The following is a 24632-nucleotide window of genomic DNA, read 5'->3' as shown; positions in this document are numbered from 1 at the left end:
CAAGCGACATCTCTCCCCTCGCCGCCATCTCTTCCTTCCTCTCCTCCTCTTGCTGTGTATGGCAGGAGTCACAGGTGTGTGACAATAATTACACATACACTCAGAAAAATAATGTCATTTCTCTCCATTTAATAAGTTAGCAGTAAAATGCAGAGGGGGAGCGCACAGGGAGAGCAGGCTTAAATCTTATCTGATACCCGGGCCCCTAACTCAATCATATGGCTCTTAAGAACAGGACACGGGCAGCTGGGGCTCACTAATATGCATGCAATATGTGTGTAAAATGATACGCTTTAATTTTGAGCCCACTTTAAGAAGCAACAAAATCTGTTTATACGTGAGACATTTAAAAAGAGGGAGGAAAAAAATAAAGCTATTTAACTCCCTCGTTCCCGCCAAGCTGTGACATCTGTTTAGTCTTTTCTTCATCCCTCTGCTCCGAACACTCAATCCCAGGAAGACAGAGTTTTTGAGAAAAAAAAAAAAAAAAACACTTTTCCTGCCTGCTGTTTATGCTAAAGCTCAGTGCTTTGAATCTGCGGAAACACAAGTTAAGAAAATGATGATTGCACACGTTTATCTCTTTTCCTCTTATTAGATGAACTTTGCTGCTTTCGGATTTCAGTTCTCGCTTACAGGCCATCAGAAAGACTTCCTGTTGGTACTTTAATTGTAAATTAAAGCCCATTCACACCAAGAGAATAGTGAAAATATGAGAATAGTGCAGTCCACACTGTTACAATAATGACACATTGAGGGACGATATAGCAGAATGATTTGATTTATTTTTTTCAGCTAATGAACACTAAAAACATAAACAGCCAATAAGAATCCACACCATTTTAAAAAGCTCAAGTATTTAAAGTGGCAGATGACATATTTGCACAGCGTGTTTATAATAAACAGAACATTATTGTGCCTTGGTCTGAATGCTAATATACAGTATGGTATAGGTACTGTATAATTATAATTATCCTTATCATTCTTGGTGTGAACTAGCCTTAAATCTCGCTTTTTTTCCACTGGATGTGTTTAATATGATATTTTTACCCATATTACAATCTGAACAATTGAACACTTTGTTTTTAGCAAATAAACAGCAGATTGCTGCCTTTATTTGAAGCAGTGCTGTCTAAAGTATGCAAGTCAAGGGGCTGGTAATTGGTTGGATGAGGCTTTTGGTGTGTATGCGTATATATGTGTCACCACTGGGCTCTCCCAGAAAGCAGGAAGTGTGAGGGAGACGAGGGGCCTTTGGGGGGAGGAATACGAGGAGGAGGAGGAGGAGAAGAGAGAGAGGAAGGGGGTTAAACTTCAAAAAGCCTCTGACACATGCTGCCGCTGGCCCTGACCACTCCACAGATGCTTTTGTTCATTGCCTCTCTCTCAGTTCCCTCTCACTCTCATTCATTCCCTGTGTCTTTGGTGATACGCACCGAGTACAGATATCAAAGTCGCACTGTCTGTTAAGACTTCAAACTGGGGCCCCGTCCGTCAACCCCAATCATATCTGTACCCCGCTCGCAGACTGGAGTGGAATATTTGATCTGTCCTCTTCAGGAGGATCAACAATCAGATGTGAGGGGGTGGATGGGGGGGATGTGAGGACTCGGACATTTGGGGAGGGGGGCTGAAAACAGCCCACTTCACTGCACTTCAGTCGCACTACAAAGAGTTGAGCCATGGACGCTAAAGGGATAAAGAGAGCTTTGCTCTTTAGGATCTCACGCCGTTGCATTTTACCAGCGTTTGACATCTGCTGTGAGACCGGCACTTAGGAGATAGAAGTTGTTACTGTACGGAGACATTTACCCAGCCCTTTTTGTAGTCGTTGTTTACTTGTAGTGCAGATTATTATGGCAACTGATGGCATTATCTCAGGCCTGTCCATCTGTCCATCCAGTTATGACTATTAATAACCTCAGACATGTGTCACATAGTATACTTAGTTCTTAAATCCCTTGTCTGTGAGATCAGACTGCATAATTACCTATCCCATTAGAGTGGGAGACTCTGGACCCTGCATACTGGCATTGACCCATGCAAGAACAGCTGGGGCAATGCATTTTAAAAAAAGATAGTTCACTCAAAAATGAAGTTTGTCTCATCATTCATGTTGTTCCCAACCTGTATGACCTTCTTTATTCTGTGGAACACAAAAGAAGATATTTTGAAGAATGTCTCAGCTGTTTCCAGATAATGAAAGTCAATGGGGTCCAATACAACACCGGAGTCTGACTTTCATTGCATGGACAAAAAACACTGAGACAGTCTTAAAAATATATTCTTCAGAAGAAAGTAAGTCATACAGGAGTAAATGATGACAGAGTTTTCATTCCTGGGTGACCTTTCCCCTTCCTGTTGAGTCCTTCATTGAAAGTAGTCTAGTGTGTTTTCCAATGATATATACATTAAAATAATTAATTCATTTAAAATATGACTCATTTAATAACGGCAAAGAGAAACTTGAAAGCTTGCAGATTATATGATGAAATCCTTCAGCATGTGCTGTGATCCTTACGAGCGATGCCAGCCTGTGATTGGCTCTCTGTCCATCAGCAGAGATGTCCCTGCTTCCTGCACGTGCAGAGGGCTTCAGTTCCTGTCCTTCCGTGTAGTAGGCAGAGGGCAGAGAGAGTGTATTAGGAATCAGTCCATCCACACTAACTCTTTTTCCATTCCTAATCACTCCTTAAAGCAAGAGGTGAGATGCCCGTCTGACTCACGCATACGCACCTGCTCTAATCAGCCCTATATCCCTTAAGAGTGCCTGTCTTTACCCACCTGTGTTTGTGTGTGTATGTGTGCTTTTAGACTGATGAGTATGTTTGTTGTATGGCCACTTGGTATCAGCAGTTGGTGTCATTCCCTGTGGGCTTGATAATTCTCACACCCTCTATCTCAACACCGGCTTTACATTCTATGGATGAATGATATGTGAAAGCATGTGTCAAACGCAGTGTGTGGCACTTTACGTAAATATGGTGGCGTTTAGTGTCCCATGGGGGAACAAACAGAAAAAAACAAAAACATTAGAGGTGCAAATTACATTTTCTTTTGTCTAGTGAGAACTATTAGATATGTTCGATAAACTATTAAACTTAAACTATTATATTATACTAACCTAAAACTATATTATACTAACCTAAAATGAAGTAAACTATCAAGAATAATAAAAAAAAAGATAAAAAAATAAATAAAATCATTTTGCCCAGTTGATTTTTTTTTCCTTGTAAGGTTTTGACCATCTCTACTTAAAGTTATTTAAAATCTTAAAACAATGTCATATTTTGACATTGTTTAATTAATATTCATACCATTGAGGTAGAAAAACTGTGTTAATTATTAAATTATTGTAATTACCAAAAACTGTCCCAAATTATGTTTGATTTTGTACTCTTATCCAGGTTCTTGTTGAGAGAGAGAGAGAAATCAAACTAATATTTCCTTATTTCCTTATTCTGAATGAATGAATGCATGAATGAATGAATGAATGAATGAATGAATGAATGAATGATTGAACGAACAAATAGGTAAGTAAGTTAGTAAGTAAAATAAAACAGCTAACATAGTAATTAGTTTGAGGCTTAGTCCTGAGGCTTAACATCTCTTTTTCTAAAAGTTACACACCTCCTTTAAATGACCATTTGTTGAATACAAATTATTGTACTGATTCTGTATAAAGTGTTGATGCTTTTTCCAAAAAGCATTAAAAAATGTTTCATAATTCATTGTTTCCTAATACTGTCTTAACCAGTCAAGCCTCTCAACCCAGTCAAGCTAGAGCAAAGAAGTATGATTATACAGTATGCAAAATCTGTGCTGAAAACACTCCCTGATGGGCATCTATTTATGTGTTTCACTATACAGACTTTGATCATGCACAGTGGACACCTAATTAACAGAGGGATGAAAACCCTGTCACAGAAGGGGAGAGAGAGAGAGAGATGGACAGATATGAGAGAGAATGAGAGGAAACGTGCAGGTCATATCATCAGCTTTTTTTTCAGCCTCTTACTTTTGGCCTGCAATATTATAGAGTGCAAAAAAAAAAAAAAGGGAAAGAACCGGGACCAGTTATCTTCCGATTTTTCCCCAAGCCCTGTGACGCGGCTAAGTGAGCCTCAACTGACCAGAAATGATTTGCCTCTGTCTGTTAAACACGTAATGGAGTCATTTAACTAGTCAAATTAGAAGCTGCAGAGATGCCGCATGCTTCATTACTGGGTTCCAATGGGCACCATTTTACATTTACGTCAGGAATGATTTCAGGGCAAATTAATGTTTTTATTGTCTTACACAAATACACCCCCCCCAAGTCATAAAAGAGCAGCTCCCCCTACAGGTCACTCAATATAACTGACTGAAACTAAAGTAAGGGATGTGCAGAGGACAGTGTGGACAACAAGATAACCTCTTGGGTGCATGTAATATAGTTTTAATTTGTTCTTTTATTCAAATTTTTCACATTGATATAAGTTTTAACACTTTTAAAATGATAAACACCTGACAGCATTAATTGATCACCTTAAAGAGTAACGTAATGGAAACACAGTATGCAGAGGCGTAGTTTGATGTGGGGGACAGAGCTCTGGACCTTGTTAGAGGATTTGGACATTTTGGATTACAGCGAGACCCAGGCCTACTAGGCCCTGCCCCACAGTGCTGTTTGATGCATGTGGAGTCCTGTGTAATATCTGTCTTCTTGTGTATGGAGGCAGGGCGGTGTGTGTTACCACAAAGTCATTAGTCCAGTACTGACACACTGTTTAAAATGGCTTTTGCAAGATTTTTTTTTTTTTTTTTTTGATTATTTTTGACGTGTTATTTTGGTACGGTTTTGCTATAGACTTTATATAATGAATACAAACATACCCAGACTGTTTATCTTCATCGAGAACAAAGCAGTTTTGTATATCAGAACTAGCTTCATTTTTCATAGCATGTGCAGGTTGAATAATAGTTTTTCCTTCATCCATGTCGCAATGCTGAAAGAGCCGTAATGGAATTGTAATAAAATGGCTCTTTTTCTTCTGTCCGACTTACTTGATTGCCATCTCACTCCTCATTTCTGTCCGTCCATCTTCAGCCATCAGAGCAATTAGATATTGACACACATAGCGCGGTGTGATTGGCACACACTGCAATGGCTCTTTGTGGAAAAACAGAGGCTGGGTGAGAGAGAAAGGAAGACAGAGAGTGCCCCTCCTCACATCCCCTGTTGTGCTTGACACTCTGTCGATATGGTTTCACCCAAACACTGCGTTTGATCCGCTCTCTAGGCTGGCAGACTTTGAGGCAAAGAGCTGCTGTTTGCTCTGTGATACACAGCTATACGCAAGTGTCATTTCTGCGGCACTTGTGTGTGCGCTGGGAGACCCACAAACAGCCACGTAGCTCCCAGTGCTGCCTGGCTGTGATAACCCCACTGTGAACCTTTCTTTCCATCGCTCCACTTTATAGACTCCAACATCCACTCCTTACACTCTTGCGTTTGCTCTTAACATCTCTGCTACAAAGCTAACATGAGAGGATGATGTCCAGCATCTGATCATAGACCTTATGTCAGCTACCACTGCATTTACTGACTGAAATAAAGGAATAGCGGATCAGAGTGAGCTCAGGACTGTCAGATTATGAAATATTATGTGCACTGATTGTTGTTCTTTCTGTCACAATTGTACAAAGGGTGAAATGATTAAATATCTATTGTGACATATATGATGAATACTGTTTATTTAGTTTCTTTAGTTATTTAGTTCCTAATTTTGTTTGCATTTTGAATTAGTTTGGGAATTAATTCAGTGCAAATGTAATCTGTATACACAGCATGCATGTAGCATTAGCATCTGTGTTCTTGTTTTGGCACTTTCATGAATAATGTACAAAATCTGCCCTGTAAGTGTTGTTGGTTTATTAATTTATTTTGTTAATTCCCTTAACCTTTATTTCCCCCTAACCTTAATTTCTAAATATCATATGCCATTTGATTTCTTTTTTTACAATTAATTTTATATGCAGTATTATGATTATGATTTTATTTATTTATTAGTTTTGCAACCATGTTACTACAATTTGTATGAACAGTAAAAATGTGATTTGTATGTTTTTGTAATGTTCTACAATTAACATAAAATCAACATCACAATTTAACTGAATTACAAAATGAAGAAAAATAGAACCAAATGTTTATTTGTGGTTAACAAAGTACTTGTATTTTCTCCCAAAATGACTTACAATTATTTGTGATTATCTTTTTTATGTTTTTGATTGATAATTGAACTTGAAAAATACATTTATAATGAATGTTACATTTTAAAATGAACAAACTAACAAATATAGGATTTAAAAATGTTGATTATTTACTTGCCACATAGAAAGTGTCCATATATTAAATCCAAAGTTACTTCTTGCATTTCACAATTTTAAGGAATTTCACATATTTTGAACTAGTGAAGGGTTTTTTTTTTAATGAATTAAAATGAGCTAATATTTAAAATACTTTTAGCTACAATGACTGGCATGACTCTGATAATAGAATATAAAAACGATGAAGCTGTTATATAATAGTAACTGGAAAAGAGAAGGTTAAGATGTGGAAGAGGCCAAAATCACAGTTTAAATGGGAGAATACAGACATTTTTCTCATGCTAGGTTTATATGAAATACTATTTTATTTAACATGTAGTACTTCTCAGAACTAAAACCATTGAATTTGTGTCTATAATATAAAAAGGGACACTAAAGTGCACCATATTCATGGAAAGTGCCTTTGGCATTGTCATCTTGTTCCTCTCTATTTTCCACTATTAAAACAAGACAAATAGAAGTCAAAGAACCCTCCATCTCTCTGTCTGCCTTTGTGTCATTATTTTCTCCCTTTCTATCTTGCTTTTTTATGCCGTCTGCTATTTATTTATTGATCATCAGACTGGCTGGTTATCTTTGCATGTTGGGCAGTTATAGATGAATGCACAAAGCATTTCAATCTGAACAAGAGATCATTGTGCATTGTGGGTCCTCCCACGTTCTTTAGTCTTGTATTGTGGAAGGGGAGGGGGGTCGAAATCGGAACAAACGCTGCCATTTCCTGTCATCCCGAGCTCTGGCCATTGAGTGGTTGCGAAAACAAACGTGGGAGTGTTACTGATAACATAAAAATATTATCCGGCTCCTGTTGTTGACCGCTGTGGTACATTTGAGAATAGCTGTTAGAGCAGAGACAGTGGGTCCTGTCTGTTACTATAGATCAGGTGATGATGTACAGTAAAGAGTGAGTTTAAACCATGGGTCGACACATAACTGGGGCAAGGCTTTGATTTCGGACTCGATAAAGACACAAACAAACACTTGTCTCCGAGTTCTCAAGACTTCTCAGGTTCCTTGCTCTGTTTATCAGCGTGTTATCTGAAGCCCAGGTTAAGTATCATAAGCAGGCAGTGACCTGATTATAACATTAGTTTTATGTTATATTATGTTTTATGTTACTTATACCATTTAATGGAGTACAAACATGAAGATATTGTGGGGTGTCACACTATCCCATGATGTTTAATATATTGATAGAGTAGATGCAAAACTAAGGGAGACAAAAAAAGAAAAGAAAAACAGAACAGTATAAAGGGAAAAAAACAGTACAGACAAAGTACTGACAGATCATGAGTCTTTTAAAAGGCACCATGCAATGTACAGCAGAAACGCAAATTGTGGTACAGAATTGTCCTCCATTATCCGAGCTTGTGGTGTGCTGTTAACCTGAAGTCTCTGACAGATTGTGTGGTGGAGAGCCATGTCAGCAGGAAGGGTTACAGCCTGGACACACCAACACATCCAGAAGGTTCTCCACAGGACTCTGACGGACCGCAAATGCTGGAATAGCTTTCCAGGGTTCCAGTGGACCTCAGAGATCAAACGAAGCAGCGGGAGTGTGAGAGAACGAGAGAGAGAGAGAGAGAGAGCGGGTTGTTTGGGAGGGGGGACGAGGACGGGATCGTGAAAGACTGGGAGAGAGATACAGGGGTAATGATATTTCTCTGACAGGGGTGCGGAGTGATACTCTGAGTTTTCTCTCTCATCCATTCGATGCTGGCGGGTGGATCCGGGGCCAAACCCAGTGGTTCCCACAATCCAGCTTTCTGAAAAGATTCATAATTACACTTAAGAAGGTAATAGTGTCAAATGAATGCCTGCAGGAACAAAGGATCTTATTATGCTTGCTTGTCAGCGTGTATGTGTGTGTATTTGTGGGTGCGTGTGAACGTTCATGTGTATATCGGACATCTATTTCGACTGGGAGAATAGCACACAGTAGACGATGGGAAAGGGAAAGGAAACACAGTGTAGTTTTACCTGGCCATCAAAGATCTCCTGTGTTTATTTGGGTTCTGTGTGTTGGTCTAACAATTGTTTTTAATATATTTTTTTTCTTTGTATTCCAGCGAAGTTCACAATGACTGTGTTAAAGTCCCTCTCTCTCACGCGCACACACACACACACACTCATATACACGTCTGAGAGTTGAGAGAACTCTTCTTATTGGAAAATCTTTCAATAAATCAATGTGACTTTAAACACATTTCCCCCGTGACACCCCTGACCTGATAAGAACTCCGCTAATCTCTTTTGAGGCTGTCAGAGTGCTTTGAACAAAATCTAGTTCGCATCTATCAGCAAGGTTATTTGTCAATGACTTATAATCCTAGGTACATTTCACTGGTTTTATATTAGAGGCGGCTAAGGGTTCTCATGTCTGAAGTTTCTCAGACTTGGGAAAAAGGAGGAGACCAAAGTGGAACAAAAGGAATGTTATGGATCTGCCTGCCAAAAACAATGAGAGGGGAGAAAAGTGAGGAAAAGTGGATAATTGTTGCGATTGTACTGAAATTTTAAACAGAAAGGACCTTCATTCACTCGCCATTTTGCCTTATTTTACTTGATGCAGTTGTATTAGTATTATTATTTACATATTTGCCATTACCGTTTTCACATGCCCGCCTTTACATGCACTCCAAAATGATGTGGCTCTCGAGAAAATGCACAGCGTATCGTTCAAGCTAAGGCAGGGAGCAATCTGCAGCGAGTTGAGGCCTACTCGGTAATTTATGAAGTCTCAATTAGATAAGCACACAAAGTAACGATTCTCAAAAGCGCTTTGTCCAGCACATGGTGTATTAGATGCTGTCCATGCTTATTAGACCTACCTCCCGAACTTCATAAACAGCATTCTCAGATGAATTATTAATAACACATTTGAGAGACTTACTGTTCCTTGACTGCCCATGAAAGCAGCTATTTAGGTTGAAATAGACTAAAAAGCATTTGTAATTGATAAAATTGCCATATCTAAACAGAATAGGTCTTTAAGAGTGTGAAGTGGATTTCGAGAGCAGTTTTTTTTTTTTCCCGCTATTGTCTGCATAAATAGGCATATTCTTGTTTCCATGGATAAATGCTTTCATATCTGCCAACTCATGTTTGGTCTTTACAGAGAACGTTAGATCTTCTGTTGTTTACAGGTTGTGTCAAAAACTAAAAAGCCTTGCCTTAAGTGCTTACACTGCACATAAATAGTTTGACATTTCATATTCAACAGCGCTTTACTTGTGCTAGTAAATAAATAAAAGGTAAACAAAGGCTTTATTTCTGGTGCGCATATACTCTGGATCTCAGTACCTTCATATTCTGTGTTTAATTATCTCAGGTGTAATTTTGCATTGAATTCTCACAATTATATATCTATAAGATGGAATAATACCAGGCTTTTTATGTCATTCTGATGTCATTCGTGTTTTTCTTCTAATGGCATCATTAGGTTGGCATGATTAGGCACTTGTGTGTGACGGAAACACATTACTGTTTATTAAAGTCATGAGTGGTCTGTTGAAACCAACACACTGATACTTCTCACTATTACTCTTTATGGGGTGTGTATGTATTTCTTTAATACAAATCTGGCACTTTATTTAAGCACATATTCTAAGTACTACTAATGCAGAATTCAGAGTCCAAGGCATGAGCACACTAAGAATCAACAGATGTTGTAAAAATGAAGTTATGATGTTTAGTTAATAATTTGAACACCATAATTTATTTACAGTCATTTATAGTTTGTATTGTAACATGTTCATACTATATGTGTAGCTGTGACTGTGAATATGTAGTCGTTTTATGTAGTAGTGGGCAAAAGTATGTGGTCAACCTCTTCACATGAACGTGTTTGACTGTTTCAGCTACACTTATTACTAGCAGGTGCATAAAATCCAGGATACAGCCATGCAATCACCTCTGACTAACAGACTCCCTTTGGGGGAAAAGTCTGGTGTGAAAGAACTTGATTTGCCTGCAGAAAGCATGAATCCCATTGAACAACTTTGGGATGAATTAGAACAGCAACTGCAAGCAATTGCACCTGACGTCACTAGGTCTCACTAGCAAATCCCTGTGTCCATGTTCCAACAAGTCTGTTAGTGCATCGCTTTGAAAGTAGAGTGCAGAAGTTAATGATCAACTCATTAATGCTTCAAGTTTAAAAATTAAATATTTGGCAAGCATATAGATTACTGTACAATGGTTTGGGATCAGTAATATTTATGTATGTATGCATGCATGTATGTATGTGTTTGTTTATCAAATGAATCGTTACTTTTGTTCAGCATTAAATTGACATCAAAAGTGACATTTATAATGTTATAAAAGATTTCTATTTCAGATAAATGCTGTTCTTTTAATTTTTTTCTATTTAGCAAAGAATCCTGAAAAATGCATCACAATTTCCCTAAATAATAATAATAATAATAATAATAATAATAATAATAATAATAATAATAATAATAAGACTGTTACTTGAGCACAAATTAGCATATTAGAATGATTTCTGAAGGTCCATGTGACACTGAAGACAGGAATAATAGCTGGTGAAAATTCAGCTTTGCTATCACAGGGAAAAACATTATATTCGAGCATATATTCATATAGAAAACAATTGCTTTATTGTAATAACACTTTACAATATTCCTGTTTTACTGATCAAATAAATGTGGCATAAGATACTACTTTCAAAACCATTAGAAAAATCTTACTGACCTCAAACTTTTAAATGGTAGTGTATGTGTGTATGTATGTGCATATGTATTGTTTGGGTCTCAACATACTGTAGGACATGTATGTCTGAATAAATAAATAAATAAATAAATAGATAAATACATAAATATATCCATACATACATACATACATACAGAAATAATTCTTGCTTTTTGAAGGACATTGTGATTGCCAAATAGGAAGAACATGATGGTTTAATTAAAAACACATTGATTTGAAAGCAAACACAAACACTTAAAAACTAAAAAGGATTGTAGTTAATTGAAGCAATCCCTCAGCTCAAAAATTCTTATACGTTCCTCTCACACACACATATCAGAAAAAGGTGGGCTTTTCCAACACCAACCATCTCTCTTTAACAGGGGAAATGGCTTTCACCAATTCCACAATCCCTCAATCAAACTCCCATATTTTACAATCACCTAAGAGTAGGAGCTCTCATCTGTGACAGTGAAGCTGCAAATCTCGCAGTCCTAAATCTCTCTCTGTTTAGCTCGCACTCTTGCGTCGCTGTTCCCGAAATGAGCGCTCACCTCTTGGCCTTGCTCAAGAAACATCTGTGTTTTGTGTGGGGCAGAGGGGCTGTTTTGGCCGCCGTTCGTGCACATATGCAGAAAAATAGAAATGTAAATAAGAGCAGATTCATAAATACTGCTGTCTTAATTGAGACCCAGTAAGATTAAGTAGCAGATGTTAGAGCAGGAACTGTTGAATCATCAGAGACCAGTGGGGAAGCAGGCAAAATCATATTTAAAAAAAAAAAAAAAAAAAAACACTCAACCAGGTGCTCATGATTTTCCTGCACTGCAATCCATGAAATGTGCCGCGCATGCATGGATGTGTGTGTCACGTATGGATTAGGAGCTGTTTCCTTCCTCTAAAAACAAATAAAAAAGGCCTGCAAATGTGGAGTAAAATAGAAGTCACTCCAGAGGTGCCTGAAGTCAAAACTGCAATGTGTGTGCGAGAATAAAGAGCTGTTAAGACAGAACTATCAGCGCTTAAGCTGTGACACACTCTCGCTCTCTCATCTCCGTCCAAACTCCAACATGAACACAGGGAGACGTAAACCTATTTTCTATCACATGTCAGAAGCAGCAAAAACCTGTCAGCCTACATTCTCACTTAAAACATCCAAATCTCTCTCTCTTTTCTTCTATTACGAGAGACTGTTGCTTGATCTGAGGAGAGTATGTACTAGCTACTCGCTTGTGTGGGACCGCTCTTATGATTTCCTTCCCCCGCTGGAAAACGCGGTGTGTGGATGTCAGGTTCCCTCTGATAGCTGCTGTGTTGGGACTGCTGGGAAACCAGAGAGAAGGTGGCACTGACAGGTCCCGCCGAGCAGGATAAAAGGACTTGTTCTGTTTTTACATTCTCTCCCTTTCTCTATTCATTCTCTCTATTTCACAACTTATAAAGTGACTGACAGCGTGGCACTAAAGGGACCTCGTCTGGAGCTGTCTGACTGACTCAGACGCAGCGTTCGGCGGTGCGTTCCCTCAGCTGAGCGGTGCGACGTCGCACAAAATTAGTAAGCGAGAGTAGTGCGGTGCGCGATGCTTGCACGAATAATAGCGCCGCTAGCTCCAGGGACCCCCAACTCTTCTAGATTAGAACTCACAATTAATACAACACATACATGAGACAGAGAGAGAGAGAGAGAGAGAGAGAGAGAGAGAGAGACCTGCTGAACACGATCCTATAGGAACATCTCAGACACTGAATGTTTATGAATGAGGCTGCGTCTGTTGGTCTCCTTTGTGATGAGCTGAAGGTTTTTTTTTTCTTTCATATTTTCTGAGAGCACATAAAATGCTCTGTTTGTTTCCTGGTACTCATTGTTTTTGCGTAAGCCATGTAGGAACAGTTGCAACAAAAGCAAAACTTTGCATTCACGTGAATGTCTGGGTCATGCAAGATTCAGAACTATCAGAATCGATCTATCTATTCTAATTCAAAACATTTTCAAGATTTGTCTTGACAAACTTTGCTTTTCTAATTAAAAATGATAAAATCGTACGAATTTCTTTACATTTATTTTCATTTGAAATCCTTACTTTCAAATTCCAAAATTGCAATTCTGCAGCCAATTTGCTTCCTCAATTCAAATTCAGGAATTTTAATTTAAATTTCTAAGTTTCTAAATATTTTACATTTTCAGTTCAACTGAAATGCCACACAAACTTTATGCATATGAGTGTGTGTGTGTGTGTATGTGTGTGTGTGTGTGGCTTATTTAAGCAAGCCATGCAAAATAAAAAGAATGATTCATTCGCCAATCATCCTGATGAACAAAAAATGACCTCATGTCTTCCTGTTGTCAAACAAAAGATTCCTTTTTAAAAACACGCACAAAAGGGGGGTTCGGACTTGAAGCAAAGAATTTTAAACAACGTAACCCATATCTCATCAGAGGGAAATGTGAGGCGCACACATTTAAAAGAAACAGACAATGACAACTTTTACCAGCAGCCCTGCCTTGTCCTTGTTAGTGGGGCACTCTGGTAATCTGCGCTTAATTATTTTTCTCTTTTCTCTCTCGCCCTCCCTTCACCTCTCCCTTATTCTTCCTCCTTTCTCTCATTTACATTAGACCACAGCTTGAGCTTGAACCGCAGAGTGTCACAGTCATTTAAGACGCAGTCCTAACGTTTTTTTCCTCCTCACATTCCGACGCCATTATGTTACATTGTTGCAGAATAAAGAGCTGTATTATGTTCCAGCAGTAAAGGGCACAAGTGGACTGAGTTTTTATCTGCTGAACGAATCAATCAGGATTATGTCAGTTGAAAAGAATCACAGACAGCAGTCGCCAGCGGACGAGGCCCATGTATGTGTGCGTTTCGGAGAGATACGTAAATATACGTACAAGAAAAACCTATTTGTTATTGAATACTAACGGTTGATGAGTGAAGTGTCATTTCTGCTACGAGAGCTCTGTTTTATTTTACACTGTTCTCTGACAGTCAGAGGATTGTGAGGACGCTAATTATCATTTCAGCAGAAATGATTAGGAGATCAAATGGAGATCGAATGCCATTTCCTTCCATTAATGCGGGGGGTTTAGTGCGGCTGTCATGCCGTGGCCATCATCGGGCCTGTGGGAAAAAGACTGAGGGAAGAATGGGGAGAGGCTTAGACCGATAGGAATATTCATAACAACAGTGCACAGAAACAGAGAGATGACCTCTGGAGAGACTGAAAGTTCATCCGGAGTCCGGATGAAACATTAAAACATGCTTGGATGCTGGTAAAAGCCTGTATCTTATCCTAAAACTTGTCTTTTCATTTATTTAGCCGTGTTTGTCTGCACTCAATGCCTCACGTGCCAGGGTGGAGGTCGTGGCCCGACGGTCGCCCCCTCACAACCTGTTAGTGAATGAGCACACAAGTGAGCAGGCATGAAAAGACCACAGTGTAGTCGGACAAATTGTTCCTCTGAATCCACTGCGGTTTTGTTCCCCGTTAGTAGCTTTGAACGAGCAAAGAGATTGGTATTGCAGCAGTGTTAAAATTTTAGATACTGTTTAAATATCCTCTCTTCGCTTTGCTTGAAATGGATGATGGAAAATTTCAAAGTGCTGCATAGCCATTTCTATTGTATTTATGTATTGCAAAAAAAGGTAATAGATCAAGCACATTCCATTATCCCCTTATAAGATCATTAGCAAATATAATTAGATATGAAAAGAAAGTAATTTGGGTTAGAGAGGGAGAAAAGCGCTATCAGGCACAGAAGACAGATTGCAACATCAGTGTTTGGCTTTAAATTGCTCAGTGGAGGTAGTATCAGAGTAAGAATCTCTGCCCCAGAAATAGACTGAGTCAGGGAACAAGACACATCCACATCCCAGCCCTCCGTTTTCTCCGGAAGACGATTTGGAATTGAGAACTACAGTCTCGTTTCCTTTTCTTGATGGAGTCAGAGTCTGGTTTGTGTGTTGATGTTTCTCTTATTCTGGTTAATACGTGCAAGACAAACAGTTTTGGTGTTGTTCTCTATCATCTGAGGCAGGTTTACTTGCTGCATAGTCATCCGCCAGAGTAACAAACACGCTGTTTGTTTTACCTTTACAGTCGTTCTCTCTTCATTTTAACATGAAAAGAGCAGAGGACTTTTTCAAGTGTGCCACATGCACAAAGTTGTCTGCTTCTTTGTGCTCCTCTGTATACTTATCTAAAGGCAATCTGAGCCCACACAAGCACCAAACATACAATTCTGCCGTTTCCTCCAAAAACATTAGGTTTCTTTTACTCTTTGAGTGGAGAGGAGGGGGTGGTGCGCGAGGATTCTTCTAGTCTTTGTGAATCACTATAAATGGTATTCATAAACATCCTGTATTCATTAAAACCTTCTAAAAATATGATTTGGGTGCACTTCCTTGCATTCGGCCAGCTTATATGCGTGTTTGCGTTTGTGTGTATTTGCACACTGTCTTGTATTTACATATTTATAAATACTGGGCTGTACAATGAGGTCTACCTTTGCCAAAAACAACTCTTTTCCAGCAGCACCGGATGCCTGGGAGAGAACAAAGCCACCCTCCGTGGCAGAATGTGCAGTGTGTGTTGTGTTTGTGTTCAGCAGGAGATGATGGCGAACCACATCACTTACATCTAGACTTCATTCATATCGAAAAACAGAGACTTTCAGACTACCAAAAACAGCTGAGCTGAAGTTTCCCTTTAAACAGAGGATATTACCAACGGACTAAGCACTTAGCAGCTACATAATGTGGTAAAAATATCAGTCAAGAGGCCATGTGCTTTCCATAATGCATGTTCTGCTTTATCTGATTGCTTAAACATGTATTCAATAGTTCAGTAAATTCATATCCTCAGATTTTCCTCCAATTAAACGACGCCTGTTCTAAGGAAACCTAAAACGAGCGGGCCTTTGAAACACAAATATACACTAAGTAGATTTCATGGTAAAAATAGAATACCTGAGGGAGGTCAGGGTATAAAGCGGCCCAGTGTTTTAGATGGGAGCACTCTTCGCCTTAACTATGTGGTTCGGGAATAATAAGCAGCAGTTAGGAAATGTCAGGACTTTGACTCTAGACAGCCCTGCTTTTCCCTCAAGTGTGCTGGCCCTTGTTAACTGAGCTTGCTTCCAGCCTTGTGCTGTTCTATTGTTCTGTCTGCCTTTTCATTTAGCCATTCTGTTAAGCATGACACATGTATTAACATAAGATGGATCCTGGAGCTATGTGTCCTCTTACCATATGTCTTGTATTACTTTCCAGGGCCCTCTCTTGTCTTCCAGTGAGAGTGTATTATCAGACTTGAGTAGTAGAGGGCGCCACATTTTCTTGCTTTTGATTCAGTGCTGGACAGAGTATCATTTTCATTACCATTTAAAGTTTTAAACTGGGTGCTTGTGTAACTTCTAAGGTGATGAAGTTGTAATTATTGATCACTCAAAAATAATTAAACTTTAATTATTATTATTATTATTTGAAATGAGATTAGGCAAGGGAAACTAATGATTGGACAAAACAAAGCCTCAAGATTCAACCAATGAGAAAACAGACCGATAACAACATAATTTGTCAGGCCACAGTATGATAAAGATTTCTAGGGTGCTGAAATAATTAAGCAATCACTCCCCATGCGGTCAGGGAGACTTCAAAATTGATCAGAACAGGAGGGGGAGAAAAGTTGTGAGGATCATAAAGTTGGTGTGCTAGTCTCCAGATCGCAGTGGCAGTTGTTTGGGGGAAAGAAATGGCGTCCTTAAATAATAACATTCCAGGTGGCTTAGTTAATGAAGAGTGAAAATCAAATATGGGGCGGAATCTGTAACTCATTAACAGAACTTTCTTTAAGAGGAAGTCACGAAGAGCACTGGCCCCTGGGAGACCAGGCGTTTTTAAAACCTGAGAATGTAATTTATTATCATTATGGTTATGATTATCTTAATTTCCTCACGGACACACACACACACACAAATGCCATCAGACAGCTGTAGAACTGTGACCGCAGTGGTCTTAAAAAACACTGCCAATCACATCAGATTTGATAAATAACAACCACTTTATCTGTGGAATAAAATGAAATATCAGCAGGTTAAAGGAAAATGACATTGAGTAACAAGATCTTATCTTCAACGTGAGTTTGGGTGGATTGCTAATTCAGGGGCTTATACTGCCACCTCCTGGACAAGATGTGCACTGCATCCTTCAATCTGAACAGTTGAAAGAAACCATTGGTTTGATTTGCTTATCCTGGCAAGTATGATATTAATTTTAAAGGCGCACTCAAATTTTTTAAGCACAAAGAAATGAATAGTACATTTTTTAAATGTTTTACTATAAGTTTTAATGTTGTAGACATGAGATGAAGACTACAGACACATTATTATTTTATATTAATATTTTAAGACATATTATTATTTTATAAGGAGCAGTCAAAATCTACTCTTTGGGTGCCCTGCATTATTGGGCATTATTATTATTGTTATTTTTTTTTTTTGTATCTACTTACGGGTAGGTATTTCTGTAATGGCATCAGTAACTGAAAATGTTTTTGCACTTGCTATCAGTATAAATCCAAGATGACCAAGATAAACATATAATTTTCTTACATTTATTAATATTTATCTTGCAATTTTGAAAAATACAGCTGTGGCATTTGTGAAAAAAGCGTGATAATTGTGGGGGGGTTTTTTCTGTGTGTGTGTGTGTGTGTGTGCATGAATAATTTGTATCTGAGAATGCAAAAGTGGTTAATTATTTTTTCTTAATCTCTATCAGCAATTTCAGAAGCGTCTGACATCTGAGGGGAAAGTGTGTCTGTTAAAGAAGTGCACATCTCAGATGTGCGCATAATGTAAAGTGAGTGGGCGTCAGCGTTATTGCTCTTTGGCAAATCTAAATGACGATGTTTTATTCCATTATTAGCGGGGAACTGACTCCTCGTTTCATTTCCATAACATTTCTTGCGAGAGCACACTCAAATAAATGCATGTTTTAATTTCATTTTGTCATTTTCATAGAGGCACTTTAAAAAAGAACACAACTTGGAAATGCACTCTGTAGATTTTATTACCAAATAATTTTCTTAGGGGTTGTAGAGGGAATTAAACAACATTTATATCATTTAGTTCAAACGGCGATATCACATAAATGGGGGGGGGGGGGGGGAGCAGTAAGCATTTTCACCGGATTCAAACTTCAGCAGTAATTGCACAAGTGCAATGTTCAGAGAGTTATTGTCTTTATATTAGAATACTTTATATATATATATCTTTATATTAGAGCTGGAAGAAGTCTGAAAGTATTCAAATTACCCTCCTCCCATATCTAACGTTTTATCTAATAATTCACAAGATGTGTTTTCTGTAGTGCCAATAGAGGTTAATGGTACATATGAATGGGGAGGTTCACAGTCAAAATTTAAACACACACACAAACACAAAGGCATTGCAGTGGTCATTAATTTATTAACAAATGGACGCTAAATCATCGTTTGTATCATACTAACTGCTTTGAAATCATAATTTAGTGATCAAAAGGAAAAAGTTTTCTCTTTTTTTTTTATTGTTAAGGGGCATCAAAGTATGTACATTTTGGTAACACTTAAGTGGACTAAATCACTGGAATTCTTTATACAACATGTTTTAGTCCTTACTGATGGTCATAGTCACTATCACAGACTAATAACAATGAGAGTTCTTTGAATTTCTTGTCCTTGAACTGTTACCAAAATCTGAGATGCCAATTTAAACTGAATCACAACAAAAAGATAATAATATGGTTTGATTTGACCCTCTTCTTTTTTTTCTTCTGTTAATAATGGTTTGTCAAAGTTGTATGTATTTGTGTGAAAAAGAGAGAGAGGGGAAAGACACAGGTGGTGGTGTTAATCTGCGTTTGTTCTCTTAACTGTAGTTCATCTGTGGGCGGAGGAAGAGGCGTCCCGACGGTTTGGCCCAGCTCTTACCCCTGAACATAGCCTAACTGACACAGAGATGCAGGACTAATCACAAACTAACATCACCTCCCCCTACTGGACTGAGCGGCCAAGAGCAGGCGATGGAAAAAGAGGAAGAGGACTGTGACTATGAAGGACATTATCTTATCAAAAGCATTATTTAACATAAAAGACTTCGAGAGAGAGAGAAAAGACTAATAAAATGGACAGCTCAGATGGTTTCATACACAAGCTTTCTTGCTGGATGAAGGAAAGAAGATCTATTGATGTTTAGTGAGCTGGAAACAAGGAAAAATTATTATTTTTTTGCTTCCTGTGTTTTATGTGTCTTGAAACCTCCCTTGTGTAGCTGATAAATACTTTCTGTGTTTTTAATTGCTTTTTTGACTTTGAAACTTCGAAGTGCTTGTCCCTCAGAGCAACACATTCCTTGAACCAAGATGGCAGCCAGTTGCCAGTCTCAGAATGAGAGAATGAGAAACTGAACAGACTTCCCTCTATCCCACTGAAACTTCACCAGTGTTATTTATCTGAGGCTCCCTAAACGGTTCCTCTGGACGTTTGGACCAACCCACTACACGTTTGGAGACCAAGCACACTCTTGTGAAAAACTCCTTTGTAATCAGCACACTCTCAGCAGTCAGTGCCTGGACGTCAGAGCAGAAGAACGACAATCCAGTACTTTCAGGAAATGAGAACGCTGCATTTAAAAAAAAAAAAGGGAAGCTACGCCTTTTTCTTTGAGAACTGGCGACGTGATTTCACGACCCACGATTTGTTCTCCTGGTGTGTTTGTGAGACGTTCAGAGCTGAACTCCAGATAAAGAGGACACTGTAGCATTCAAGACAAAAACCAGCCGAGGTGACAGAAGAACTAGCATATCTGATGAAACGGCACGAGCCAAGGAGACTGCGAAACGTGGCCCCTAACCCTACATGCTTTGATCTCAGTCTTTCTCACTTCAAGTACTTTGGTTATGAGATTGTGTTTGTAATATACTGCCACCAATCAGTGTTGCAAAGTGTAACTGACTACTGAAATGGTTTGATGTATTCAATTATTAAAGAAAAAGAAAAAAAGAAACATGCAAACAAGAATCAAGTATTGTCTAGCCATAGATACAGTCATGCGTTGTTGCATTTACAAAGCTAGCTGTTTTAGAGTGTAGGTATTAGATTGGAGTACTGTAATTTTTGCCTTTCACCTTTGTAAAATACCAATAACATTAAAAGAAAAGGTAAAAAAAGAAAGATTGACAATCTTCTTCTGTTGCTGCAAGCATATAAATTCATACAATATATATACACCCATGCCTCATGCAAGCAGATACAAACTGAGGTTTCCCCCGAAGTATTTTGCACTGTGATAGTAAATGAAAAACCACTCTATACAGTACGCAGATCGCTAATGGAAAATGAAGGTGCGTGCGTGTGTGTGTGTGCGTGTGCGTCCCTTGACGTTGTGAGCTGATATTCTCTCTATTATTTCGTGAACTCTGCTGATTTGGTCTGTGTAGTTCAAACTATCTCATCTACATGATGGTCATCTCTGATGCTTTGAGAATCAATTCAATGAACTTCACAGTGTCATTGTGTGAAGACTCCAGTGCGTTCGAGTCTGTTCTCTTCAGATATCCAGATATATTCTTTAGTTGTACTCTTTCCAAAACATATTTCTAAAAAATAAAAATAAAAATAAAAAAGGAAGAAGAAAGAAAGAAAGATGTTTTTGTTTTAATCATTATAATTATTATTTAGTTTTCATGCAAGGTTATGTCCTCTTGTAAATGCAACAATTTAAAAAAAAAGAGAAGAAAAGAAAAAAGTCTCCAAGTGAAGATGTTTAGTAAACTAGTTTCAGTAAACTAGTACAGGTTACGTAAGGTAAATGAATTATGAGGGAGGGTCAGTGATAGGATATGTATTGACCAATCCCTATATACACTGGTTATAGATGAGCACACCTCTGGCTCTTGCCTCTGTGTAGTATAACTGAGCATCTATCTCTCTTTCAGTCATTCTGGACTAATATATGAGCATTCCACACCTCTGAGCTGTCTTGTGGACTATAATATTCACACTCTTTCTCTATACCCACATCACATATTTTTTTTTTTAAAAACACAAAACTACACATAAAAAGAAAAAAAAAATATACAAAAAATAAAAAACAATAGTGAAAAAAACTAACAATTTTGTGTGTGATTTGACCATATTTGCAATGTTAAATTTGATCTTACAAAATGTTTTTTAAAATAAAAATGGTGCAGTAAATGTTAAGCTACCATATATGATTTTGTATTTAGCACTATAAGAAAAAAAAAAGAAGAAAAAAAAGAATATAGTTATACAAATTAGAAATTTTTTAAATGCCCTCTTTCTTTTCTACATATAAATAATTTCGATAAACACTATTAAAACTTTATTTTATAATAATAATAATAATAATAATAATAAAAATGCTTTCAGTCAGCAAGGACACATTAAACATTAAATTGATCAAATTTGACAGTAAATGCATTTATAATAGTTACAGAAGATTTCTATTTCAAATAAATGTTTTTTTTTTTTTTTTTTTTTTTTTTTTTTGTCTGATATTTCTATTCATCAAAGAATCCTGGAATAAAAATGTTTTAGATTCCACTAAAATATTAAGCAGCATTTATAATAATAAGAAATGTTTTTTGACCACAAAATAAGCATATTAGAATGATTTCTGAAAGATCATGTGACACTGAAGATGGTAGTAATGATGCTGAAAATTCAGCTTTGACATTGCATGAATAAATTATATTTTAAGATATGAAAATAAAATAACAAGGAGTTTTATAACATTTTAAAATGCGATAAACCAATTCACAATTTTAATGTATTTTTGATTGAATAAACAGAGCCTGTTTACCTTTGTTTACATGCTTACATGTTTTTTTCAAAAATATAATACATTACATTTACCCCCACATTTGTGAAGTTTACACTTAAAAACAAGTGGGAAATCTGCTATAAACAAGGCAAAATACACACTGAAGATATATTCAGTGATATCTTCTATAACACTATTTTTTGAGTAAATATATCTTAAAAAAAAAAAACTGTTGACATTTTACTAGAAAGATAAAATAAATAAATAATATTTTATAAAACCAACTAATTATAAATCTAATTAATAACTAATTGCATAGACACACACGGGGCAGCAGAGGACTTGTACAATAGACAGCAGAAATTATACATTTCTGTGTCCTCTTGTTTCTGTCCCACCCTGACTCCCAAGTTAAGTGTAGTACATGGTGTTAGCTGCAGGGCTACAGGCCTGTGTGTGTGTGTGTGTTTGTGTGTCTGACTTGGGAGCGGTATGGATTATGACAGCTCGCATTACTGGCTGTGTTCCTGCTAACTGTGGCTTTCTACCCTTGGGCTATAGCCATGTTAATTCCCGAACCTGTGAGAGCTGGAGACTAGTGTGCCAATTGATGCTTATCCTCTTTTTTCAATTTTCTCTCTGCCTTTTGTGACTTTTTCAGTCAAGACAATCATTTCTATAGTCCGTGTGAATGTACAATTCAGTGTATGTGGCATACTGTAAATGAGACTAAATGTCCTTTTTTGACATTACAAGCAGTCATGTGATCAAAATACATTAATCAGATATGTCTTTTGTTTCTCTGATGTCATTAACTGTATCAAAGCAACACATATAAACATAAGACACGTCCCTCTCTCCAGCTCTCTTTTAAAGATGGATTTGGCCCGTCACGCATTCTCATCATAGGCCAATGACAAGTGATAACTGACACCCTTTGGCACAGGGGCCTGTTGTGTCAATACCTCAGAGAGATAAGAGCCTGCTCTCTTAACACATGAAAACCATTCTCACACACACATATACACACAAGCACTGCTTCCACTGTAGACAGAGAAAACATTTTCCCATTATAGGTCCATATTTCATGTTTTTCTTAACCTTTTTCCTGTGAGTTAGCCGGGTCTCAGCGGAGGGAAACCCGATCTCCTTTAGTCTGATGGGATCCATATTTGTGTTAACCTGCTGTCAGGACCCTCTTGAGGGGAGGGGTCTGAGGTCAACGCCTGACTAATTTTTAAACAGATCAGCTACACTAGACCAGATGGAGAAAGGCCTGTACCTAATAAAACTCATATCCTGAAAAAGTAAACGTTTCTTTTTTTCTGCCCCCCTCCATATGTGTAGCTTGTCTGAAGTTGTTGAGCGCTGTGGAGCACAGATGAAAGTCAAGCAATTTTTTTTTAAATACAGTGTGTACAATGTATCTACGTACAGATAGACAGACAGACAGACAGACAGATAGAAAGATAGATAGACAGACAGACAGATAGAAAGATAGATAGATAGATAGATAGATAGATAGATAGATAGATAGATAGATAGATAGATAGCAAATGATGTCAATTAATATTGCATTAGACTTTCAAATGTAATGATATGAAAAAAAATGAGTAACACTTTGGGTTACACCTTATTTTATTGTGTACAGTTAGTATTCACTATTAGGGTTAGAGTTTGGTTTAGGGTTTGTTGCATATAATTATGCTTAATTTACGCTTTACTGTAGTAACGAGGACACTTCCCTATTAATTCATGTTTGCATTTTATGAACATTAACCTAATTTATTACATTAATAAATGCTGTAAAAAGTTGAAGTTTACTGTTAGTTTATGATACCTGATGCATTAATGTTGACAAATTCAACCTTATTCCAAATGTTTTTTTTTTTTTTTCTTTTTTTTTTCATGTTGGCTGATCTTAGCTAGTTTAACAAGCATGACTCCTTGGAAATGAAATTAAATACAATTTCAAAATACATTTAGGCTCATTTTTACCACATACTGAATTGTCTTGATTGAAATGGCACAAAATAGTCACAGAGAAAAAATAAATAAACAAAAAGGATGAGGGTGGGAGAATAGCTATGGCTAATGAACTGGCTTACAGTAGACTTTTGTAAGGTTTTTTTTTTTTTTTTTTTACTTGTATCATAGTAATATTTAAAATAATGAATATGGTGATCTTTCAGTCACTGCACCAAGGTATCAAAGTAGTATTTATTTAAGATATATATGATATGTAATAAGGATATACACATAAATGTTTGCATTACTATATCAAACTGTACTCTTACGTGTTGTAAAAAGTATTTCATCCCATTATTGTTACTCCATCTCTTCATGGTGTCATATTTGTGTGAGTGTGTGTATGTACCCAATGTGTTTAAAAAGACAGCACAGTTGGGTTGCTGTGTGCCAGCACTTGTAGCCAGGCAGAAGGTGACCTGCGCTTGAACCCATCTTCTCTCTCATTTGTTCAGCTGGCTTTCATTTGGCCTGCATGCAGGTTGCATACTATAGCAAATGCAATTCTTTATACAGACCACTAGATGTCGATCTAAATCAACTTATATCACTATTGCTGCTGACGGAGGCTTAACACTGTTCTTTGAGCACCAACACACGACAGATAAAAGATTACAATCAAGAAATGGATATTACCACAGTAAATCTTTGTGGCACACATTTTAATACGCAGACTTTATATTTTTGCTCTGCCGTTAAG

The 24632-nt window shown here is 37.5% G+C and overlaps 1 protein-coding gene and 1 long non-coding RNA gene across 4 annotated transcripts in view; both read left to right on the top strand.

Moving 5' to 3' along the window:
* The window catches only part of LOC122145657, a 33991-nt gene extending 14661 nt beyond the window's left edge, over positions 1–19330 (top strand). The window contains exon 2 of the long non-coding RNA XR_006160469.1: positions 18999–19330. This is a non-coding gene — a long non-coding RNA (uncharacterized LOC122145657). The remainder of the gene's footprint in view (positions 1–18998) is intronic.
* The window catches only part of LOC109107407 (ranBP-type and C3HC4-type zinc finger-containing protein 1-like), a 302509-nt gene that overhangs the window by 34476 nt on the left and 243401 nt on the right, over positions 1–24632 (top strand). The gene's annotated exons all lie outside the window — the stretch shown is intronic.

This window comes from Cyprinus carpio, chromosome A7 (assembly GCF_018340385.1).
Source record: "Cyprinus carpio isolate SPL01 chromosome A7, ASM1834038v1, whole genome shotgun sequence".
Lineage (NCBI taxonomy): Eukaryota > Metazoa > Chordata > Actinopteri > Cypriniformes > Cyprinidae > Cyprinus > Cyprinus carpio.
Note: the sequence above shows the minus strand (reverse complement) of the source record. Positions and strands in the feature narration are given on the sequence as shown.